The sequence below is a fragment of the Sinohyriopsis cumingii genome, chromosome 19 (assembly GCF_028554795.1).
Source record: "Sinohyriopsis cumingii isolate HCF-2022 chromosome 19, ASM2855479v2, whole genome shotgun sequence".
In the NCBI taxonomy this organism is placed as follows: Eukaryota; Metazoa; Mollusca; class Bivalvia; order Unionida; family Unionidae; genus Sinohyriopsis; species Sinohyriopsis cumingii.
This window is the reverse complement of record NC_142979.1, coordinates 20772889-20789641: the sequence shown is the minus strand read 5'-3', so window position 1 is coordinate 20789641 and position 16753 is coordinate 20772889. Positions and strand designations below refer to the sequence as shown.

Sequence of the window (16753 nt, the reverse complement as noted above, 5' to 3'; positions counted from 1 at the left end):
TACAGTTCTTTATCCTGTGCCGGGCTTCGTCGTATCAAGTACAAAAACGAAGAAAGAATAACAAATTTGCGAAAATAGCTGTTCCTTTAATTAAACGTGATAACATCAAATTAAATCTGTTGTTTTAACTTCACTACGCCTTGATTTATGGAGAGTAATAAAATATGATCTTAACAGACAATGACACGGGAACATTGATATTTGTTTACCAACCATATTGCGACTTAACGTATGTGATGACCTTATTCTGTCAAAAATCATAAAACGCCTCGGTCATAAAAACCGGTGTAAGGTTTTATTTTCTGCATACAGAGTTTAGATGTAAAGCAGACTCTTTGGGTTCAGGTAAGGTTTGTTTATTTTCTTCAGTTTTAAATCATGCCCATTGAAAACGAAAATATGATAACAAAACAGATTCGAAGCTAAGTCTAAAACTGATCATTACAATAAATAGGCGAGATACAACTATAGACAAACAGGCAGACCCACAGGTAAACCTGTTTTATTATGATTATTTTATTTTATATGTTTATTTTCCACTTATATATTTCTTTTCTCAAACCGAAACACTCCAAGAAAAGTATATTTATGTCCGCTCGTTCCCGACATATATGTTGTACCTGACACACATCAGATGATTTTAAGACGATGGACCAAGAGGTACTAGAAAGCGCCAGGGAAATGCTCTGTCACAACGATTATTTCACATATCATATTGTGGCTCCGTTCTCATATACAAATGTATACACAATTTATATGTTGTTACATGTGTAAATTAACACAAGCACTTGTAAAAAAAAATTCAATTGGGATACGCAAATGTAACAGTTTTCGGACACAACCCATCATAGCGTAAAATGTTCTTATTATATAAACTTAGTTGGACCATTCTTCTTGGACTGCGTGAACACATTTATATTATTTTAATGGTATATGTCATCAAACCTTCTTTTAAACCAAACATTTATAAACTTCAAAAAAGTAGTTGATCTGAAAATATCATGGAATAAAAGGAAAAAGCATTTGAAAAACTTACAATTGCAATCGATGCTTAAAATGCGTACGTAGACTTCAATTTTGTCTATGGACAAGCCATTTTGAGCTAAACATGGCCCTAGTTTAGAAACAATGTGAAGTGGTTCGCATGAGGTACGCAATTCTAATTTTTTACAGAATATACAAGTATAAATGCTTAATCATGGAATATCATTTTGGTTGCCACGTGTAGACCATGTGGAAAAAAATATATGTTTGTCTGCGTTGATTGGAAGCTTACATCACTATAATGATCAAGCGTTACCTGCATCTAAACTGACGTTTCTGCTACGATGCACACAAAAATGATTCTAATTTAAAACAAAGATATTCCTATGAAATAAACAGTGTTATACATGAAGAATTTGTTATCATGGCATATTTAAAGATTGCATGGATACCACATCTGTTGTGTCGTTTACGTTTATGTCATCAAAATATAAATTTGTATTGACAATTGACTGTATGACAAAAATATAACAGCGAATAAGTATGTCCAAAAAATTTGGAGGGGGACGTTAATTGCACTATTATAAGATTTTCGTATGTCAGAGTCTGCATTGGTGATTGTTTGAATTCAAAAATGTTGTGTTGTGTTGTGTCTCCAGTCTGTCCATCCATTGTCGACTCATCTTCCTACGAAGATGTGCTCAAGATAAGCCAAGTTGAACGAAGCCTATGTGAATTTGCATAGGGTCATGACAAGTCTGATACCGAGACCTGAAGAGATAGACAATATCATAATGTTGAAAGTCACTGAAGACCTGAAAGAAGAGCTCTTCAAGGAGGAATTCAAGAAGGAGAAAGAAGAATGGACGGAGAAGTACAGACTTCATAAACAGCAGAGAGAGCAGCAACAGCAGCAGCAGCATGAACCTGGCAGAGGCTTTGTTAACAGTTTTATCGACACCAAAGAGTTCTTCTTCTCTTTCCGAAGAAGCAGACCTTATCCTGTGAGAAAGCCTGTCGTCACAGGAGGCCGTCATCTTATAACCTAAGCGATCGCCATAGCTTCAACTTCCCAAAAAAAAATTTCAGGGCTACCCCATACTCTCGAAAAGAAATCACATTCCATTGCCTATGATACGTTAGTCAGTTAGAAGAAAAAATACAGAAGTGAGTCTATCAGCACATGATTTCTTTATCTTGGTTAGAAAGTGTGACTCTAAGTTGTTCGTTTCCGTCGCTTATCAAAATTTTAAAAATAGTAATGTTCTGTAAAAAGTGAATGAGTGTTTCTTTTAGGTCTGTGCGTCTTGTTTTCTTTTGTTGCTGATAATATGGATAATGTAAGTTCGGGTACAACGAAATTTAAAGAATTAGGTCCAGAACTCGGTGTGGAGGGAAGAAATATACGCAACAGCAGCGGGAGCAAGAAATGCAGACCTAGCCAGTTAGCACTCCACCCACCTCGAGAATACAAATAACAGCTAGTCAACAGCCGACTATACCTAACAAACAACCCGTCCCGGAAAGAGTGGTGGCAAAACAAAGGTCCAATTATGTTACACAAACGGTATGGCAAACTCAAATATAATTATCGGAGGCACTACGTTCTTTTCTCACTCCGATACTACAGGCAATCTCAGCTGAAAGAACAACCACAACAACAATAACAGCGACAGACACCATAGCAGCGGATTTGAAACTATCTACCTCAACTGAAGAATTAGTATCAGAACCAGAAGAGGAAATTGAGGCGGTTGAGGAGGAGGGGGACGCTGACCCTCGTTGAGAAGTACACCGAAATGGGGCTAGATCAAGCATTGTATGACGTCAACATAGCAGGGCAGTTTATTACAGCCATACAATACGTTGCCTACAAATCTCTAGACACCTTTAAACCAAGACCTTCTCAATGGGGATTAGGGGTCAGAGTTCTTCCCCAATTCTACAGACAAGCCTACACTGGATACCCCCTCAGTCAACTGGTAGAAACCGCTGCTTACATTACCGCCCATCATGGCTACGCATTTCCTGATATCAAGAATCATGAGACTAGGAGTGCGGGAAAGAACGTGAAAGCAAAAGAGAGACGTGTTACCTTCTAACAGAAAAAACAGACTTTTTTTAGGGCTCCAAAAGATTGCTTTTTATTAAATAGGGAACCATATTTGGCTTGGTATCCCTCCTTGACTAAACTATTCTCGAAACAAACTTGACCCATTGGAACACCACAACAAACTTAATTTTTTAAACCTAACAGTGACCAAACTGGTATATGTCGCTTAGACATAATAATTTGAAATAAGATCAGTATGGCTATTTTTATGTACACTAAGTACTAATATTAGACAGATATGTTAGGAAGTAGGAAATTTAACAGACTCGTTAGATTTGAATTAATTGCACAGGTGGTTAACTAATTATTGGTACCTTTTATTGTCCATTAGCAAAAACGGGACTTGATTTGAAATAAGTACGGGCTAGCGTTTTGGTGAGTACTTAACATCCATGGCTGTCTTGCTGAGCACCTTTTTCCTCCTTTACCACGCTCGGACAGAAAAATGAGTGTGTGGTGAGACAATTCCCACTCATGTTTAAAGTCTTTCAGTCAGGTTGTTAAGGACTAGTTAGTCCTACACCTGATTGGCTAAATTTAAAAGTAGTCTGTGAGTACATAAAAGCCTGGGGGGATGAGGCTCTCTTTCCTTCCCCAGGAGTAATTAAAAATCACGCGGTGCGTTATTAAACCAGTGATACATGCTCCATTAGAGCGAAAATCACTTTAATTCAAGTAAGCAGGCAAGCAAGTTCGGGTACCGTCTCTAGCACTCTTGATGACACCAACTGTCTGGGTTATTTTCTTTCTTGCAAGCCCCTATGTTCCACTTCTGTTTGTGATAATAACTTGTGATACTTCACATTTTCTAAAGTAGAAATCTTTACAAGCCGTACAAAATACAAAACTTATATGACTTTGGCTTTTGACACTTGCACAGACTCTTCACTTTATAAGTGTCACGAGAAAATTGTATATCCAATTTTTACCATTTTCAAAAACACGCACACACTTGCAGCTTGACCAGAAATATGTATATCTTGTTTTGTGGATAAGTCACAGACAAGTCCAAGCATATATAGGTGGTTATGAACGTTAGGAATATCCCCTCCTTTTTTCAGAAATATCAAAGCTTGTATGTGCATTTTCCCTTTTCCACTTTATATTAGTGCTTAGATTTGTTCCAAAAAAAAAAAAAAAAAAAGAAAAAAGAAACGAAATAATTTTGAAGAAAAAGAAACAACTGAATTTTGAATTCAGGTTTCTCTCTGTTTATAATTTTTTTCAAGTTGACGGTGCATGACAGAGTACATTCGCCTACCTTTCCAAAGTGAGAGGCATTTCTTCACATGTTATTGCCTTTGTTAAATTCGGTTTCATTGGTTAGTTATCGTTAATCTTTAACTTTTTTCATGCATTTCTTTTTGATAGAAGATTTAAGGCTTTCTATTGTTGTAACGGTATTTATGTTGTTTGGTCTGTTGATGAAATTATCTATAGCAAAGTGCTTAAGATTTTTCAGTTTTTTTATTATTTCAAGCCCTACAAAAGGAGACCAAGTTTGTCTTCAAAGACGATTGAAACTCTAAATTACACGGGCGTGAAGGAAAACATCGTTGTGTTTAATCTAATCATGCTTGCCGTATCTCTTTGTGTTTTAGAGGTCATATTTCTTCTTAAGTAAATACACGCATCAATAGACATACATATTGGGTCATCATCCTTGAGTTTCACTGTACTTTCGGTTCTTTACTTCATACAAACCCCAAATTTATTAGTTTGAAAAAGAAAAGATAACATGCCCCTCAATACTGTAACACGTCTGTTCTGACTCTACCGATGTGAGTGTTTATGTCGAAATGTTTAAATGAGATATAAAAAATGGTCAGCTTGAAAACGCGAACCAATACTGTGACGCTCAGTATTTTGATGTGGTAAGAGGAAATGGTACAACACACACAAAGAGGGCTTGTAAGTTCACATTTCAGTCTGTCTGCACTGTAATGGTAACAACGCAAGAACATAGGGATTATTATGCCACACAGCCCTAGAACAAAACAATGCATCACCCGTTGTAAGCCATTTCATTGGCTATACTTATTTTCTTACCGCGTTCGCTTCGAATTGACTTAAGTAGCTATTCAGACAGTGACGAGAATGGCCATGCTTTACTGGGTCTATCCTATAGGCGATTTATATAAAAAAATATTTTTAAAAATTAAACTAATGCACGAACAATCGTGCCATGGGCGATCCCATGGAAATTGTGTCCGTCTTATTGCAAAATACATCAACATTTAATTTAACCGTGCAGATCGCTAGAACAAACCTCTGATAATATACATTTTGAAAAGTGTTGTGTGACACGGATCGCCATTGTCGCTTGGTGTCTGCTTTCTTGTTCGAAAAGAGATCGTTTCGACTTGACTATAAAAATCTAATTTGACTAAGTTTTACGCACTACTTAAACTCACACATTTACGTTGTAGGTGTAAGCCGTCGTGGTTTTGTGTCATAATTGGAGAGCATTGATTAAAGCTCAGTTATGTCGTCTTCGAAATCGCTGACACGGATTTGAACTAAAACTTCAGGTTTTGTGTGAGGCGATACGGTACATCATTGCTTTTTACTTCCTCAATGAAATCGTTTCATCTTATTGCAAAATTACATTTGACTAGGTTTCATACGCAGCAGGTCCATGTATATAAGGAGAGTGTCTTAGCGTCAGAGTATTCATTCCGCTCTCAAACGATCAAGAAGATGGAAGAGTCAGCACAGATCGACCTGCTGGTCAAATATTTGCTAAAAGTCATACGAAAGCATAATTCACATGCGAAAGTGGCAACAAAACTTACTCTTTTGGTCGTTGATTTGATGAGAGTCATACGAAAGTGTGTAAGTGCTAATGAAGTTTGCTATATCTGCAAAGGTAAATGGGTATTTGTCTCCAGAATACCTGCTTCGTCTAAGAAAGAGAGACAAAAGTCAAGATACCTAATATCGTTGTCAGGAGAAAGGACACTGGAATTCAGAGTGCCCTACGAGAAAAGAGAAGAAACAAAAACAAGACGAAACAGAGAAGAGGGATTCAGAAGAAGAAGAAATTGAAGATGATGAAGAACTTGTGCCAGTAAAAACATGGAAATGAAAAATTGACAATGTGAGCCGATGCGTTGGCCCTGATGTGAAATTTCATACTACCTTCTAAAAGAGAATAGACCAGAAAGAAAACGTAAGTGTCTCTTGGTCTTGACATTGTATAATAAGGATGGCGTGTTTTGTTTTTACTCACACTTTATGAAATTGTGCTCTTTCACCTCTCTCTATCCCTCTGGATCATGTTTTAGTTATAATTGAAATGGAAGGATGTTTTCTTTCACGCACGCTCTTTAGGCATGCAAGTCCGTAAACAATAGTCAGTCTATTCGTCCATCATTTTGTGTCTTGATGTTTCCTAAATCACACACTGATGCCATAAAATAACGGGTTAAATGGGTTTTGTAGTGTTGGGAGTGGGGGTGGGTGGGGTGTAGGTGTTTGGCAGAGTTGGTCATTGCAGGTGAGGGCTTAGGTGCTTTCAAAAAACTTTTTCTTCTTCACTCTGTGTTGATGGAATATAATGGGTTATTTTCTTCACTCTCTGTTGATAGTATATATAAAGGGTTATTTCTTCACTGCGTGTGGATAGTATATAATGGTTTTCTTCTTCTTCCCTCTGTGGTGTGCGTGTGTGTGTGTGTGTGTGTGTGTGTGTGTGTGTGTGTGTGTTCGCGTACGTTGTGTAGATCGCATATTTGGTTGTTTTTCTTCTTCTTCCTCCCGAGTGTGGATAGTATATTTGCGGTTTGTATGCGTTAGCGACGTTGTGTGGATAGTATATTTGGGGTTTGTATGCGTTCGCGTACGTTTGTGTGGATAGTTTATTTGGGGTTTGTATTATCTCCCTTCTGTGTTGATAATATATTTGAGGTTTGTATGCGTTCGCGTACATTTGTGTGGATAGTTTATTTCGGGATTGTATTATCTCCCTTCTGTGTTGATAGTGTATTTGGGGTTTGTATGCGTTCGCGTACGTTTGTGTGGATAGTCTATTTGGGGTTTGTATTATCTCCCTTCTGTGTTGATAGTATATTTGGGGTTTGTTTTTTCCTCTTCCCTCTGTGTGTGTGTGTGTGTGTGTGTGTGTGTGTTCGCGTACGTTGTGTAGATCGTATATTTGGTTGTTTTTTCTTCTTCCTCCCGAGTGTGGATAGCATATTTGGAGTTTGTATGCGTTAGCGACGTTGTGTGGATAGTATATTTTGGGTTTGTATGCGTTCGCGTACGTTTGTGTGGATAGTTTATTTGGGGTTTGTATTATCTCCTTCTGTGTTGATAGTATATTTGGGGTTTGTATGCGTTCGCTTGCGTTTGTGTGGATAGTTTATTTGGGGTTTGCATTATCTCCCTTCTGTGTTGATAGTATATTTGGGGTTTGTATGCGTTCGCGTACGTTTGTGTGGATAGTTTATTTGGGGTTTGTATTATCTCCCTTCTGTGTTGACAGTATATTTGGGGGTTTGTTTTTTCCTCTTCCCTCTGTGTGTGTGTGTGTGTGTATGTGTGTGTGTTCGCGTACGTTGTGTAGATCGTATATTTGTGTTTTTTTTTTTCTTCCTCCCGAGTGTGGATAGTATATTTCGGGTTTGTTTTTTCCTCTTCCCTCTGTGTGTGTGTGTGTGTGTGTGTGTGTGAGTGCGCGCGTATGTTGTGTGTGTGTGTGTGTGTGTGTGTGTATTGGTCTCTGTTTGTCCCTATAAAACTCACTTTATCCCTATCAGATACACTCTACCTACCTACCTACAGTTGCGCGTATTCAGGTCAGCCACTTGCAACACTGTTGACATTTATCCCCTAGTGTTCAGTACAGTGACGTCATTGACGCTGGAAATTTTGAGGAAATAAATATCGACTTGGGGATTTCCACATTTTGTAGCTATACATATATACTAGAATTCATAAACAGGAACGTCACTCAAGCTGAGGCTATAAAAAGATAGTGGGATTTTCCAAAGGAAAAACCCACAAGTTGGAGCTATAAATAGATAGTGGGATTTCATAGGAATTTCAGCTGATTATAGATACATACGTATTTATCCACGATCGTCACATAAGTTGATATTGTAAGTAGTTACTAATTTTATCCATTTTAGTCTAAACCATTGTAACTTAATTTTCGGGGATATGTTTATTTTCCTTTAAATTCTGGGACAATTTCGTCATTTTAGCGTTACTTTTAGTCAGATCCATTTTGTCGTTGAGCATTTCCTTGATTATAGCTATTTATAGCATCATTACAATTATGCAAATTTTTGAACACCCCAACAAGATTTCAGGTCTTGGTAATGCTTTATATATAAATCTCACGCTTGTACTAGTGTATGTATGTTTCTGTCTCTGTTGTGTTTGACCCTCTACCATCATTGTCCCTAGACAATCCCACCATGTTCAATTCCCCTTGACGCTACACAGACCCACCATGTTCAATTTCCATATGTTAAATTCCCCTTGACGCTAGACAGTCCCACGATTTTTCTCCATGTTCAATACGCCTTGACGCTAGACAGTCCCACGATTTATTCCCATGTTAAATTCCCCTTGACGCTAGATTGTCCCACGATTTTTCTCCATGTTAATTTCCCTTGACCCTAATCTGACCCACGATTTTTCTCCATGTTAAATTTCCCTTGACGCTAGAGTTGCCCAAGGGGTCTTGTAATGCTAATTCCCATTGACGGTAAAGTGGCCCACTTAACTACTACTGAGCGCCAAGCGAGGCAGTTGCTAGTACCATTTGTATAAGTCTTAGGTATGACTCGGCCGGGGATTGAACCCACGACCTCCAGCTTCCGAGGCGGTATATCATTCATATAGCGTATATATATATATATATATATATATATATATATATATATATATATATATATATATATGTTTAAGATCAAAATTTAACATTATCATTCCACTTTGATCTCATAAACCATTTTGACCCAAATAAAAATATTTGACCCGATGCAATTTTTCTGACCCCATACTATTTTAATCCTCATTTTAAATATATGGAAAATTTCAACATTACCCATAAAAGTACATATCGGATGCTGGACACAGGCGTTAAATTTCGTACAGCCTCATATAACTAACTGTTACACGATTCTAGCTTGAAGGGTGCATGTAAAATGAAAGATAAATAAAAGGTTTACCCCAAGTCAGTGACTCGTAAAATATGGACCGTAACGACTTACTACTAAAATGAGGGAGTAATGTTCTTATAGCAAAATCAGCCATTTTGAGAACTTAAGATAGGATAGTAATTTCATAGCATACTTAAAATGTTATGTAGTCCTCACCGAAAAAAAAAAACTATATCTAAGTCAGAAAAATGTGCTAATTGATCACACTGACCATATTTGGTAAGAGTGGTATAGTAATAACCGATATATATGCACGTATCTGGTTTAATGATTAAATGGTTAAAGTATGAATAGTCAAAATATAAAATTGAACCAAAATCGGTTGAATGTAAAAAAAATTGTCACATTTACCAGTTTGTAAGATGAAGTTGTAGTACACATCCATCCCGATCCATATTCTCACCAAGTTTCTTGATTCCGGATACATTCCGGATTCCGGATACAAGCGTGTTATAAAGTACAATAGATACAAAACCATTGTGGTCATGAGCTTAACCTAACAACTTACAACGATTCATAATGTGAAATGTATCTGACATGACCTTATTTTATTTGTAATGTTGTGACATAAACAGAGCTCCATAAAAGAGTCCAATTTTATAATTCTAGAATAAAAAGGGCTATAGATTAACACTGAATGCGTGGAGCATGAAATATGGGACACGGTGATTACATCTGAATAAGTGGAGTATGAAATATGGGCCACGATGATTAAATCTGATTGAATGGAGCATGAACTATGGGTTACGATGATTAAAACTGAATGAGTGGAGCATGAATTATGGGTTACGATGATTAAATGTGAATGAGTGGAGCATGAAATATGGGACACGGTGATTGAATGTGAATGAATGGAGTATGAAATATGGGCCACAGTGATTACATCTGAATGAGTGGAACATGAAATATGGGGCACGGTGATTGAATCTGAATGAGCGGAGCATGAAATATGGGACATGGTGATTACATCTGAATGATTGGGGCATGAAATATGGGCCACGGTGATTAAATCTGAATGAGTGGAGCATGAAATATGAGACACGGTGATTAAATCTGAATGAGAGGAGCATGAAATATGGGTTACGATGATTAAATCTGAATGAGTGGAGCATGAAATATGGGCCACGATGATTAAGTCTGTATGAGTGGAGCATGAAATATGGGTTACGATGATTGAATCTGAGTGAGAGGAGCATGAAATATGGGCCACGATGATTAAATCTGAATGAGTAGAGCATGAAATATGGGTTACGATGATTAAAGCTGAATGAGTGGAGCATGAATGATGGGAGACGATGATTAAATCTGAATTAGTGGAGCATGGAATATGGGCCACGATGATTAAATCTGAATGATTTGAGCATGAAATATGGGATATGGTGATTACATCTGAGTGAATGGAGCATAAAATATGGGCCACGGTGATTACATCTCAATGATTGGGGCATGAAATGTGGGTTACGATGATTAAATCTGAATGAGTGGAGCATGAAATATTGGCCACGATGATTAAATCTGAATGATTTGAGCATGAAATATGGGATATGGTGATTACATCTGAGTGAATGGAGCAGGAAATATGGGACACTGTGATTACATCTGAATGATTGGGGCATGAAATATGGACCACGGTGACTAACTTTAATAACAAAGGTGTAGGTTCACGATGCGTCAAGGTGCATGCCCTCACTAAGTTTCGTCGTTCATGGTATAACAGTTTGTTATGACACCCACTAAAAACTGTGTCCGATGACCTATAAAGAATACTTGATATTAATTACGGGTGTACATATTCATATCCTTCTGCCTTTGTGGACGCTTACGCTACGACAGTACAATGGTTTGCCTCTTTTACAAAGAGGTGGAAACACCCATGTGTGACTTTTTGTGACAAAGCACAATCAAAATCGCAAAATCGTATTTCAGTGGAAAATTTCTACCGCCATATTTAACCTCGACACGTTTCACATGTTAGAAATCTAGTTAAACATAACAAGAATCCTATTAAAGTATCAGTACGTAAACACTTTTTTATAAACCAAAAATCATTTATTTCAAAGTGTCCATTACCTATAACGCAATGGCTGGCCATTCATTTAACATTGGGGGAGGGTTGTTGTGTGTGTGCGTGTGTGTGTGTGTGTGTGTGAGAGAGAGAGAGAGAGAGCTGTCAAGCCATCGAGATCACGGAATTTGTTTTCATCACAATATTCTTAGACACACCTCCAATAGAAAATTAAATAGTCGGTCCATTAAAATCGTTTGTGAACTGTACACTTAATTCAGTCACTTTCAGTCAGCTTGTTTATCATCAAAACGGATTGCATCAATGAAAACTTACTTTTTATATTTTGTCTTACTTTAAAATTCAAATTAAAAAATATTTCCCTGTTCCAATGAAACTATGCATCATTGTAATCAGGATATTGCAGGTTAGCAAATATAGTGCCAACGGATGTAATGTTACGGAAAACAATCAAAGATTCGTAATCACTCGGGAATCCGCACACGAAGCCTAATTGAATTACCTCCCTTAAATGTAAGCTATAAAGTAATATTAAGAAATTAACGTACAAAAACGTCAGAAACAAATTTCAATAATAATAATCTACATCGTCATCGCAGTATCTGTATTACAGTACATTCTATCACAAAATTTTACAAAGCACGAAACTTTAGAGAATCTAATGTGAATGGTATATTCATTAAGATGGTTTTCGCAACAACAACAAATATTTATTAATAGATTATGATTGAATACGTTTAGAATAAACTACAAGAGAAAGTTTTTAAGTCCCTAGCTAGCTGATTTCAGTATATTTGCGAAGATTTCATTTTGCAAAAATATTTTGATTGAATGAGATTGTTCTGAATTATTTTTACCTACCTCCAAAGGGTTACCTTGGGGTGGGGGTGGGGGTAGTTACCGTTCTTTAGATCCAAACAGTTCATTCTTGATTTTACCAAAACCCTAAACTGATCGAATCATGTGCAGATTGATTGCTCTGAGTTGCTTTTCTTGTTGTTGTTTTGCTTTTTATTAATGAATTTTCAATCACATGGCGCACAAAAATGAACAGCTATGATACACATGGCAGCTCTGTTCGCTGAGCCACTGGCGATGAATGTATATGTTTGATATTTTCCTCAATTGTTGCAGAAGAGTCCTTCAGCTTTGCCCTGTTTCTTAGGAGCTAAGTTTTCAACAATCTTCCTGCGAATGTATTGAGTATCGGCCTGTACGCTGGTTCTTTTCATGGTCATGTTCCATGTGCAACGTCGTTATCCCCATCACTCACCGTCACTCGTACTTTCCTTTTCAACCAGCTTATGACAATTTATTCTCTTTCCTTCAAAACCTAATTTTCAATGTCGTGAACTCTGCACATCTATACAGTGTTAGTGCTGGAATATTGCGGGACCTATTCCAATGTTTTCTAATATACGCGTTTGGCTGTTTGTTTGTTGTTATTGCATCTTCTTCGAGTTTTCCTTCTTTTGATTTTCCAGCATTTCCATTTGATTCATCATCTTGTCTTGTGCAATTTGTGTCCAAATAAGTATCCCGTCAGCTGGTTTACTTTTTCATTGTTCAGTTCAATTTCTAAAACGATTCTTTTCTTGAACTGTCTTCTTGATTTCTTTCAATGACCGTTTTAGGTCGTCCTTGATCACAATTAGATATAGTTCTTTAGCCAGACAATGTTATTCCTAAATGAATCGAATGGTACAGCTGAAAACATTCCAATCTTTTTATTCTCATGTAGTTTTTCTAGTAATAACTCAGATTTGTGCCGTGATTTAAAAATGGAGACTTGACCTCCGTATACTATTCTATATGAGATTATTATTCGAGATCTCGCTGTCTTCATTCTGCACAAAGTACATTCCTTGGATATTGATTTATTATTGATTGCAATCATGACCATGTGGACCAAAATAAAAGTCAAATTTAATAATTTCAGATAATTATCTATGTCAGGGTATATGTATACATCACGCATATACATCTCGTGGCCTATACAAATAATACATTCCTTACGTCGGCAAAATGTAAACAAAACGCACACTGTACCTTCATCTCACTCTTGCAATGAAGAAAATCATATACTTCTTGCTTGACTTATATTATTCTCGCAGAAAAGTTAAACTTCTGGTAGAATATAAATAATGTCGCATAAGTGTAATTTGGTGAATTCAACAACCTTTAGAGGAGTGAAAGAAATATTTAACTCGTTTAATGTACCAGTGGAAATCTAACATTCAGGAGATGATATGTATTTGCTGAGAGGTTTTGTATAGGATTCAAGTGTGGACAAAGTTATGCATGTTACAAAAGCACATTCACGTAAATGGAACTCTTTACATGTCAAGCGTGATCAAAATATCCTGCAATGTTTAAGAAATGATACTGATATGCAGATTAAATTGAACGATCGTAACACTGAAATAAACAGCATCAACCATATAAGACACGTGGACAAAAGCTGGCAGTATGAATAACGAATAGATGATACATGGTCGGTTGAACCGATTTGATAAAAACAAATATGATTGATGAAAAGTCGAGTTCGATTAAAAACAGCAAATGTGATTCAGTAATTAAAGCAGCTCTGTTTTCGAGTCAAATTTTAAAACGTTGCAGACCATTCCTATATTGTAAAGGATTCAAGAAACCGTAGCAAATTACTGGGAAAAGAATTTTCTTCAAATGTAGTCTAGTTGGCATGTCGATAACGCCTAAGAGTTGTCCAGCATCAGGCACTATCTGGGTGTTTTCATTACGTTTTAAATGCCTTCGTTCGAGACGGTGAAACCTCACGTAAGTTGGACTTGCACAGAAAGACAAACAACAGTATTTCAGAAATCTTAATTAAGACTCAGATTGAGTTGATGCTTGTACAAATAACAATCAAAGTCTAGGAACACAATTTAACTAAACAAAAAGAAAAACGACACTGAAGTTAAAGAACGGTTTAATGCAGTTTTCATACTTGTTACAAATTGAAGCAAGTACGCTATTCCTATACAGAAGATTGGATAATGCGCGACAGACAGATTATACTGACATGCAAGCATTATCACACATACAACGATGGATACAAATACATTTTGGCAGTGATAGCCGTTTACTCTAATTAATCCTTAAGGCGAAAATGTACAAACGAAGAAACGAAGGTGATATGAATGATGCTTTCAGAGAATTCGTCAGACTGAAAAACTTTGATGAAAATATGTATTTTGATGAAGAGTGTGAGTTTTGCTGATAAAGATAAAACATCTAATACTTTACAATTTACTCACAAAAGCATATTTAGTGTAAAGGTTAGCAAAGCCTTAAACCTACAATGTGGAATTATCCCACGCACAACTAAGCCAAACAAGGCATACGATGATACTCATCACAGATCAATGTGCAGGACTCCAGTTGATGAGACTGAATAGACGTTTTGCATATTTCTTAAGAAACTCTTCACTTTGTGTCATATAAACTGAACCATGATAAATGTGCCCAGATATTTCAGCACCAGAATACGCTGCGCCTGCAAAGCATCTGTACGGTACACTTTTTTATTTTGTTATCGACTATTACAAACGCTAATTTGATCTCTACTAATAATTTTCCATCGTGTTCAGGAGCTACATCCAGAACATTGCTATCGTATTAGTCATAGTCTTTGTATTAATATCATACTTAGCTTCTACAAGGAAGTCAACGTGTCTAACTGGAATTTTAAGTCATGATGATCTTTTCTTCGTTATATTTCATGCCATTTTCATACAACATTTCAAACAGGTTAGGTCGACATCTGTAATATGAACGCCATGTTTGCTCCTTTGCTATTGCGTGAACACGCATTTATAAGGCGACATGCATGTTTATACATTATGGTTATGACCTAGACTGGTGCCTCTCTCTATACATTAACATTCTTAGTTGGAAACATGTCTCCTGCTACACGTTAACGTTTTTACCTTGTACCATATCTCTGGCTATATATTTACACTCGGATCCGAAACAACTTTTCAAGCCATATATTTACACTCTGATTTCTGTGTTTCACGCTGTACATTAACACTTTGATTCGGAACTATGTTTCACGCTATATATTAACACTTTGATCTGGAACTAGGTCTCACACTATATATTAATATTTTGATCTTTATATATGTCCCACACTATGCATTAACACGCTATTCTCCCTGGTCTATTAGTCCAATATCACCATATCCTGTTCGAGCAACAACAATATACTCTTTAACAACTATCAAAAGGTTAATACTAATGCTATTCTAAAAGTGTTTACGTATATCAAATTTGAGCATCCCCCTTACAGTGTCGATTATATGACATGTATTTTGAACGTTATTGACAATGAGGTTTTTCAGCTTCAGTCACGTATTCTACAACTCAGGATGAGGTTTGCGTATTAAACAATGTTAGCTTTAACATTCTGTCTGTACATTTTTTTCGCCAGTCCTTTGTTAACATAGTTTAGCAAACCAACTGACCAGACATCTACAAACTCAATATTTCCAAAGCGTGTGTGGCAAATATTTATGGCACACGTGTCCAAAGATTCAGATTTATCAAAGTCGATAATATGGCTTTTGTATATAAGCTGTATCGTACTAAATTACTTAATGTAAAACACATTTGTATTGTACTTAATTCCGTAGTGTAAGACAGTTGTTTTATACGTAATTAATGTAAGACACGATTGTATAATACTATATTACTGAACTTAAGACACATTTGTATTGTACTTAATTACTTAGTGTAAGATTCAGTTGTGTCATACTTAATTACCTAATGTGACACAGCTGTATCGTACTATATTCCTTAACTTGAAACACATTTGTATTGTACTTAATTACTTAATGTAAGACTCACTTATACTTGATTACCTAATGTAAGACTGTTGTATCGTACTATATTGCTTAACTTAAGACACAGTTTTATCGTACTAAATTATTTAATGTAAAACACTTATATTGTACTTAATTAATTAGTGTAAGACTCAGTTGTGTCATACTTAATTACCTAATGTAAGATATAGTTGTATCGTACTGTATTACTTAATGTAAAACACATTTGTATTGTACTTAATTACTTAGTGTAAACCACAGTTGTGTCATACTAAATTACTTAATGTAAGACACAGTTGTATCAAACTGAATTACTTAATGTAAGATACTTGTATTGTACTAATAACAACTTAATGTAAGAAACAGTTGCGACATACTTAATTACTTAATGTAAGACAACGTTGAATCGTTCCAAATTAATACAACTTAAGACACAATTGATTTAATCTTATTGTTCTACGTAATTATAAAATGCTGAACAACGCTGCTTTCTAGTTTTATCTGAGAGTTGACTTGAGGCAGGCTGTTTCGACATTATCTTCACGTGGACTTCAGTTCCAATTGTCAGAAATTTATTGTCAATTATATATTGTTGTTGTTGTTGTTCTAGGGT

The 16753-nt window shown here is 36.2% G+C and overlaps 1 protein-coding gene across 1 annotated transcript in view; it reads left to right on the top strand.

The window, feature by feature from the left end:
- The first annotated feature begins 264 nt into the window (after positions 1–264).
- LOC149775248 (uncharacterized) overlaps positions 265–16753 on the top strand; it is a 65429-nt gene continuing 48940 nt past the window's right edge. The window contains exon 1 of the mRNA XM_089943789.1: positions 265–345. The gene's annotated coding sequence lies outside the window, so the exon portion shown is untranslated. The remainder of the gene's footprint in view (positions 346–16753) is intronic.